The following is a 9,896-nucleotide window of genomic DNA, read 5'->3' as shown; positions in this document are numbered from 1 at the left end:
ACTTTCATAATGAGAAGGATCTATCACTAAAACCATTCAAATGTTTTTGCAGAATTGCAAGAAAACCAGTATCTGGTGGAAGAGGTCGACTGTTTACACCAGAGCATGAGACGCACATTGTAAATATGGTCATTGCAAATAACAACATGAGACTCAGAGAACTGCAGGACCACATAATGGTAGATAACACCCTATTCCAAAACATCAACAGAGTGAGTTGCACTGCACTGTCTCGTCTCGTCTCGTCTACTGAAACGCAATAGAATTAGGATGAAGCGGCTGTACAGTCCCTTTCGAAAGAAACTCAGACCGTGTAAAACAACAGAGATAGGAATATGTGCAGGTAGACTATACTATCCTATCATTGGTACTGGATCTGGAAGTGTATGGTGCGACATCATACTGACTGATCCCTGTCTTTTCCTACTGTGCTACATTGTCTTGTCTTGTCTCTTTCAGAGAGTCATGGAGCTAGAAGCAGATGCGGTGCATCATGAGCTAATATGTGTGGACGAGGGAGGTTTCAACCTTGCAAAAACAAGGAAATATCATCGGACACCGTGCCATCATCAACATCCCGGGACAACGTGGTGGTAACATAACAAAAAGTCAAAATGGCATCCTTCACCATCATGCAATCCTAGGCCCATACAACACTGCACACATTATCACATTTCTGGACACCCTCCACAACAGACTAATCCCTAATGACCAGGGGCCAGAGCAGCCCAGGTACGTTATCATCTGGGACAATGTTAGTTTCCACCGGGCTGCTGTGGTCCGCAATTGGTTCACAGGTCACCCACTTTTCATCGCACTCAATCTCCCCCATACTCTCCATTCTTGAATTCTTCTCTGCATGGTGTTGGAAGGTGTATGATAGCCAGCCCCACCAACGCATACCCCTTCTACAGGCAATGGAGGAGGCTTGTGGAGACATCGATCAGGGGTCATACCAGGCCTGGATACAGCACTCCAGGCCATACTTTCCACGCTGCCTAGCTCAAGACAACATCTCATGTGATGTGGATGAAGTCTCATGGCCAGACCCACAAAGAAGGCGAGATGTTGCCTCATTTCCTTCTGTTCTTTTTTTTTTCAAGAACAAATGTTTTTGTTTTCTTCTACTGCGCTTTTGTTGTTTGAGGAGTGTTAGAACATTTTGAGAGAAAAAAACAACAAGCCTGAACCAGATGCGGTGCATCATGAGCTAATATGTGTGGACGAGGCAGGTTTCAACCTTGCAAAAACAAGGGGCCCTTATTTGTATTGATAGTGTGTTATGTTCGGAATACACATCCATACTTTACACATTTGGATACCTGTGTGTATGTGTGTTTACTACATGTATGACACAACTTTATTGCAAACTGCCATGCCTTGCACACAGAAAAAGAAAAAGTCACAAGTGTTTTTAATTTATACTATCAGTGCGTAGTTGGTGCTTCGTGTGCTTATTCAAATGATGGTTAGTGTGTGCTGTATTGATGAAAAAAAAATTTTTTTTAAAGAGTTTAAAGAGTTTTACAAGAATTGTTTGCTTTTGCAAGAGATGTATAATGTTTTGCTGGTTTGGTGTAAGGTTTTGTGGTTAGTGTGTAGAGATTTGCAAAAATAGCCTATAGTTTCAAAGATAGTGCCTAAGCAATCAGAAAAAGCTGTAGTCATCTTCTTGATATGCCACACCTGTCCAGTGGATGGATTATCTTGGCAAAGGAAAAATGCTCACTTACAGGGATGTAAACAAATTTGTGCACAACATTTTAGAGAAATAAGCTTTTCGTGCACATGGAACATCTCTGGGATCATTTATTTCAGCTCATGAAACATTGAACCAACACTTTAGATGTTAATTGGAATTTAGAATAATTTAGTCCAGGCTATTATTGACTCCGAAGTCAAAACATTTTTCTAATTTTTTTGGGGGGGGGTCATGTGCAGTTGTAAATCAAACAAATGCACTTGTAAACACCAACGTTTTTTCAATTTCAACTTATTTTAGAAGAAATAGTGAATCGTGCAAAGGTGCCACTGTCAATATATTTGGCCGCATCTGTATGTGCCGTGGTGTGTGTGGTGTGTGGTGTGTGGTGTGTGGCGTGGGTGGTGAGTGTAGTGTGTGTGGTGAGTGTGGTGAGTGTGGTGAGTGTGGTGAGTGTGGTGTGTGGCGTGGGTGGTGAGTGTGGTGAGTGTGGTATGTGTGGTGTGTGGCGTGTGTGGCGTGTCTGGTGTCTTGCGTGGGTGGTGAGTGTGGTGTGTGGCGTGGGTGGCATGTGTGGTGAGTGTGGTGTGTGGCGTGGGTGGTGTGAGTGGCGTGTGTGGCATGTGTGGTGTGTCTGGTGTCTTGCGTGGGTGGTGTGTGTGGTGTGTGTGGCGTGGGTGGTGTGAGTGGCGTGTGTGGCATGTCTGATGTGTGGCGTGGGTGGAGTGTGTGGTGTGTGTGGTGAGTGTGGTATGTGTGGTGTGTGGCGTGTGTGGCGTGTCTGGTGTCTTGCGTGGGTGGTGAGTGTGGTGTGTGGCGTGGGTGGCATGTGTGGTGAGTGTGGTGTGTCTGGTGTCTTGCGTGGGTGGTGTGTGTGGTGTGTGTGGCGTGGGTGGTGTGAGTGGCGTGTGTGGCATGTCTGATGTGTGGCGTGGGTGGAGTGTGTGGTGTGTGTGGCGTGGGTGGTGTGAATGGTGTGTGTGGTGTGTGATCTGCTTTGAGAGTGTCAGAGCATTGTTTGAAGCTTCCTGGCTGTCAACCCACTGGCAGAGACAGGATAGGGGAGTATCAAAGGTCCATACATCTAACGTGGGCGCACGTGTGTGTGTGTGTTACACCCATCCCTATCTAATGTCATAGATAAAAGACAGAGGAAGAGAAACAGTCATATCTGCACCAGAAGGGTTACAATTACACGTGCTATTGAAGGCACCCTCTCATATTACAAGCATCATAGTATCCACCATTTAATCAAATTATAGTCAATACTAGATTGACCAGAGCCCTCCTCAGTTAAACAGCCCCCCAGGTTTCCAGTCAAAAACACCATTGTGCTTCTACCTCAGAGAGATGAATAGCATGTATACATTTATGATGCACAATTGATTTTCTATTTGGGTGTCTGAGGATGAAAAGTGTTGTTGCCAAATTCTCCCGAAAAACCTGGATCCAGAGTTTGATTGAACAGGGTGATAGATATGTTATTGGAACATAAAGACATCCATGAAAGCAGCAGTCATCACACATTACTGACAGTAAAGTATGACACGGTCTTATTGTGAATGGAATCTTTAACTACCACAACCTCACCCTTCAACCACATCTAAATGTATGGTCTGTCTGTATGGTCATATGTAAGGTGCAGTAATGCAATGTATAAAAAAGTAATGTATATAGTTGAAACGCTATATACGTTCTGTAACGTCAAACACACGCACTGTACACACGCACACAAACATTGTAATATTGTATTTTGTACATTTGTAATAATAGAGTAATAACTTAACAATATATTGAATGATGTATTGCTTTATGTATGACGAAGGCTGCTGTTTTGTTGTGATGTAATTGTTTTATTCCTGTTTGGACCCCAAGGAAGAGTAGCTGCTCGTTTCCTGGCGTGCTGAGAGAGGGGGAGGAGAATGCAGCAGTTGTAGATGACACAGAGAGAACAAAGGTCAGTGACCAATCACATCACAGTTTAGGAGGTGAGTGACCAATGGGAGAGCAGGGATGATTGGAGTTGATTTATGTTCCTGACATCACTAATCAGATTACCCAGCATCCCTAGCGCTACCATTACTGTGATGCATGGGCCTGGCTGGTTGTGTGTGTGTGTGTGTGTGTGTGTGTGTGTGTGTGTGTGTGTGTGTGTGTGTGTGTGTGTGTGTGTGTGTGTGTGTGTGTGTGTGTGTGTGTGTGTGTGTGTGTGTGTGTGTGTGTGTATTGATCAATCAGACCAAACGGTTACACACATTTCACATCAAAGCACACACATCACTTAGACAAAGTGTGACCTTCTACACTTGTTTGCCTGATTCAGACTAATTGATTACCTTTATGTTCTTCTCACTCAAACCAATCAGTTGTTACGTCCTGTCTTCAACGACAAATAGAGGACAATTGTGTGTTTGTGTGTGTATGTGGGTGTGTGTGTGTGTGTGTGTGTGTGTGTTGTGTGTGTGTGTGTCATCGCTCAGAACCCTCTCTCCTTGCCTGTCACACTCAGTAATGGGATCACTGGGAAATATGTCCTGGATCTTCCACAGCCTGTGAGATACTCATAATTACACACACACACACACACACACACACACACACACACACACACACACACACACACACACACACACACACACACACACACACACACACACTATGACAGAGAGGGTAATCTCAGCAGGCCTATTAGTTAACAGCACTCTCTATCACTGTGGCATGTTATTATCTAGCCAGGGCCATGTTACATCACTCACTCACCCCCTCCCTCCCTCCCTCACACACACACACACACACACACACACACACACACACACACACACACACACACACACACACACACACACACACACACACACACACACACACACACACACACACACACACACACACAGGGAGAGCAGCCTGATCACTAGAAATAGACTTCGACACACACACACACACACACACACACACACACACACACACACACACACACACACACACACACACAGAGAGAGAGCAGCCTGATCACTAGAAATAGACTTCGATTTCGGACGTTTGAAAAGGTCCTGAGGACGTCAATAATACTTCCTCAGCACACACACAAAAAAAGATTTCCCAGCACGGGCCGAGAACCCGATGTCGAAGCGTGCTGCTCAGACCACTACGCTACGGCAGTTCACAATGCTCTAGCAAGCCGTGGGAATTCGGAGAATACTGATGCTACCTGATGGTAATAGCGAATCGTTTTTAGGTTGTGTTCACATATAACCCTCTTTAAAATAACTGTTCTCAGTCCTCTTTAAAGTGAAATCTAGGGTAATTGTTGTATTCACACTGCCTTTGAATGAGGACTCAACTCTTTTGCCAGTTCACTTCACCTATTTTGTGGTCCGAACTCTCTTTGCATTCGCATTGCTATCTTTAGAAAGGAACCAAGATCTTTCCATCAGTTATATCAGATATAGCTCGATATACCTATTTACATATTTGGAAGCTAATAGATTGCATTTAGTTAAAAGATGAGACATAATAATTATAATCAGAAGATAATATTACCATGTAAATATTATTGGCAAAAGAATAATAGCAGAAGAATACTGCCCCTTCAAGAGCTAGCATTGATTTTGCTGTTAGTGCTACCCTAAATCATAACCCTAACCTTAACCCCTACCCTAACCATAACCCTTACCTTAACCCTAACCTTAACCCTTACCTTAACCCTTACCTTAACCATTTTAAAAGTCAGCTTCAATGGGGTAACATCAGAGTTGGGAAGTCCTAAGGATTCCGGATAGCAAGGGCCTGGATTTTGTACCCTATGTCGTGATTCACACCAAATATGTCTTCTCAAACTATTCAAACCCCACAATCGAATAAACAGCTGATGAAGCTATCTTAGCCTAAAGATCACATATTGCAAACAAATAATCTGAACATTGTGTCAGTACAAAACTGAACATCGTGTCAGTACAATTTCTGTGCATCCTTGACAATCGTTAATCAATATCCAACAACAGCACACCTTTTTCCCACGAACCTGCACATCATCATCATCATCTCTCATTGGTGGCACCAATGTGAGGGTTTATGGGAGAGGAAACGGTGTTACAGTAGTCAGCAGTGTGTACAGTAGTGTGGTGCGGGAATATTAACAAGCGAACCTGGGGAGTTTGGTGCTCACATTGCCCTAAAAAAGGGAACCGGGCCGCGGGATTCAAGCAAACCGAACTTAGACCACCTCTCAAGATGGTCTCAGTTTGGTTCACTTCAGGGTCTCTTTTGAGGGGTCTGAGTTCCTTTGGAGTGTTCACATTGCACACAAAAAATAACCGAACCGTACTGTTCACAAAAATTGGCTGAAAGGGACCAAGTGTGAAAACACCCTTTTGTTTTAAGCCTTCCCCAAATCAAAGCCCTAACCTTAACCACTCGGAATTAATGCCTAAACTGTTCAACTTTGAGTTGTTTCTGTTTTAACCCTGTAACCACATGTAATTAACCCTGTAACAACGTGTAATTAATGTGTCAAAAATACACAATCATCCATAATACGTTTAAAACAAATTAAAACAAGATTCCTTTAACAACTTAAAGTGTGTGTACCATGTGTGTACTGTGTGTGTTACCTTGTTGTTCCGGTGTAGACTCTGTGTGACATTGGAACACATCTCAATGAGCCTGGTGAGATCTGTGCGAGAGGCTGTTACCTCAGCTGAGGAGGAATAGAACAAAGCAAAGACCTGCAGCACACACACACACACACACACACACACACACACACACACACACACACACACACACACACACACACACACACACACACACACACACACACACACACACACACACACACACACTGAAGTGTCAGAGAGTAGGTACTGTGTGTGTGTGTGTGTGTGTGTGTGTGTGTGTGTGTGTGTGTGTGTGTGTGTGTGTGTGTGTGTGTGTGTGTGTGTGTGTGTGTGTGTGTGTGTGTGTGTGTGTGTGTGTGTGTGTGTGTGTGTGTGTGTGTGTGTGTGTGTGTGCGTTTGTGTGTATGTGTGTGTGTGCGTGCATGTGTGTGTGTGGGTCCAGGGCTTTCTCCACATCCAAACAGCGACACACTTGGAAGCTCACCACAGAGGCACCACCTGAGGGGACAGACAACACACACATTAGTGGGACGCTATGTGTGTGTGTGTGTGTGTGTGTGTGTGTGTGTCAGCTGGGCTTTGAGAAGGTTGACCCTGCTCTCTCCGTACTCCTCTTCTGGTCCCTCTATTAACAGCTGTCTCTACTGACCCCTAAGTGAAGAGATAGACCCAACCAAATCATGAGAAAACAAAAAGATAATTACTTGACACATTGGAAAGAATTAACAAAAAAACTGAGCAAACTAGAATGCTATTTGGCCCTAAACAGAGAGTACACAGTGGCAGAATACCTGACCCAAACTTAAGGAACACTTTGACTATGTACAGACTCAGTGAGCATAGCCTTGCTATTGAGAAAGGCCGCCATAGGCAAACCTAGCTCTCAAGAGAAGACAGGCTATGTGCACACTGCCCTCAAAATGAGGTGGAAACTGAGATGCACTTCCTAACCTCCTGTCACAACTTCCGCCGAAGTCGGCTCCTCTCCTTGGCGGAGTTCGGCAGTCGACTTCACCGGCTTTCTAGCCATCGCCACTCCATTTTTCATTTATCCATTTGTTTTATCTTGTTCCCTGCACACCTGGTTTTCATTCCCCAATCACACTACGTGTATTTTTCCCTCTGTTCCCCCTCATGTCTTTGTGTGAGATGGTTTTGTGTTACGTGTCTATTTTGACGCGATATACTGGTGTGCGTTTATTTACGTGTTTTATTTCACGGTTATTTGTTCGTACATAATTATTGTGACTGTTTGCGCGTTTTGCACTTTTGCCAGTTGGCTGGAGGTTTCGACGCAGTGGCGTCTGTCTGTTGGTTTCTCCTGCCTTAATAAAGTGTGCACCTGTTCACAACTCTCTGCTCTCCTGCACCTGACTCCGCTCCCAGTACGCACACCATTGACACCTCCTGCCAAATGTATGACCATATTAGAGACACATATTTCCCTCAGAGTACACTATCCACAATTTTTTTTTAAACAAACCCAATTTTATTAAACTCCCACATCTACTGGGTGAAATACCACAGTGTACAATCACAGCAGCAATATTTGTGACCTGTTGCCACAAGAAAAGGGCAACCAGTGAAGAACAAACACCATTTGATATTTGATTAGTGACTTTTAGGGCATTTAACAAACATGATGCTGTTGTTCATTTTGCTGGTGTCTACCCTTGGCTTTTACAATGTTGGCGATACATTTAGAGCCCGTTGCACTGTGAATGAGGAAATATATGATTGTTTCTCCCTGAGTATTGTGAAAAACCCCACGCTTGCTCCGGAAATGCACATGAGAACTATGCACATTTCTCCCGAACAATATGGGAGAAATCGGACTCTTGCGCTTACATGTCAGGACTGTTCTGTTGGTACTTAAGCATGTCTCTGGACTTTATACATCTCCTGAAATATGTGGCGTTAAAGACTCTGGTGACTATGGATTCTCCTTCAAGTGCTGTCTGTAACTCCAAATGTTGTAACCCTCGATCTAGATTTGCCATTATCTTGCTGCTTCTTTTGTCTGGAAATGTCCGGTCTAATCCAGGTCCTGACATTCTTACCCCTGCCCAATTAAGTAGTCAGAGTGGCCTGAAGTTTTTGCATATGAATGTAAGAAGTCTTCTGCTGAAGCTTGATTTTGTGAATATATGGATAAAAACTGCCGACCCGGATGTATTTATGCTTTCTGAAACCTGGCTTAAAAAATCTATTACAGACAAAAATATTGGCATAAATGGTTACAATGTTTTTCGTACAGATCGTAAATCTAAGGGTGGTGGTGTTGCTGTATACAGTATGTAAAAGACAAGTTCTCGGTGGTCGTTCCTGACTTCTGTTACTAAACCTAAGCAATTTGAATATCTGTCTTTGAACCTAAACCTTGGCTCATCTTTAAATATTGTTGTATCTTGTTGTTATAGACTTCCATCTGCTACTGTTGGCTCTCTGGATTGTATTTTCAAATTGTTATCCCAGAATGTCAATTCTGAGTTTGTCCTGATGGATGATCTGAATCAGGACTGGCTAACATCTAGCTCTGATCAACTTAAAATTCTGTGCAATACCTATAATCTCACTCAGATTGTCAACAGTGTAACTAGGTTGAATATAAAATATCCTCTGAAATCCTCTTTGATTGATTTGATCTTAACCAATACTCCTCATCGTTTTAATGCTTCTGGTATTTTTGCAAATGACATAAGTGATCACTGTGCTATTGCCTGTGTGAGAGATGGTACAATTCCTAAAAAATCTCCATGTGTTATTACGAAAAGAAACTGGAAGAGGTTTGATATTCAAGTTTTTTGTTTTTTTTTTACATGATGTATCTAGCATTGAATGGAATAGAATGGAATTAATCCTTGATGTTGAACTAGCCTTTTCTTACTTCCACAACGCATTCCAGGATGTATGCAATAGGTATGCCCCTTTTTAAAAATTCAGGATTAAGGGCAGAGAGAACCCTTGGTTTACTAAGGAACTTACAAAAATCATAAGGGAACAAAATGCTATGTGGGCTAAAGCAAGAGGGACTGGTTTGGCAGATGATTGGATGGCTTTTAAATGCTTCGAAATATGGGTGTGGCTATGATCCGTAAATTGAAAGCAGACCACTACCTGAAATCTACTCCACAACATTTAAATAATCCATCCAAATTTTGGCAAGTAGTGAAAGGTTTGGAGTGCAGAAAAGATACACAGCTTCCTAAACAATTGTTGGTCGACACACAGATTGTAACTGAGAGAAGCTCCATTCTGAAAGCCTTGAACCAGCATTTTTTAGATGCAGGCAGTTTATTTGAAAAGGTCAAAGGTATAATTGAGCCCCCTATAAATTTACCTGACACCCCTGTGCACTCCTTCACCAGGTTCTCCTTTTCATCCTTCTCTGTTTCATAAGTGTGTAAAGCCCTGAAATAAATTGATTTAAAAAAATCCCCTGGCCCTGATGAACTAGACCCCCGCCTCCTACACCTAGCCGCAGACATCATTGCTCCCGCTTAACATGTATTTTTAACCTTACGCTTGATGTTAAAGAAATCCCCAAGTTATGGAAATCTGCTTTTGTACTGCCTCTC

The sequence above is a fragment of the Salvelinus namaycush genome, chromosome 1 (genome assembly GCF_016432855.1).
Source record: "Salvelinus namaycush isolate Seneca chromosome 1, SaNama_1.0, whole genome shotgun sequence".
NCBI lineage: Eukaryota > Metazoa > Chordata > Actinopteri > Salmoniformes > Salmonidae > Salvelinus > Salvelinus namaycush.
This window is presented reverse-complemented; position numbering follows the sequence as displayed.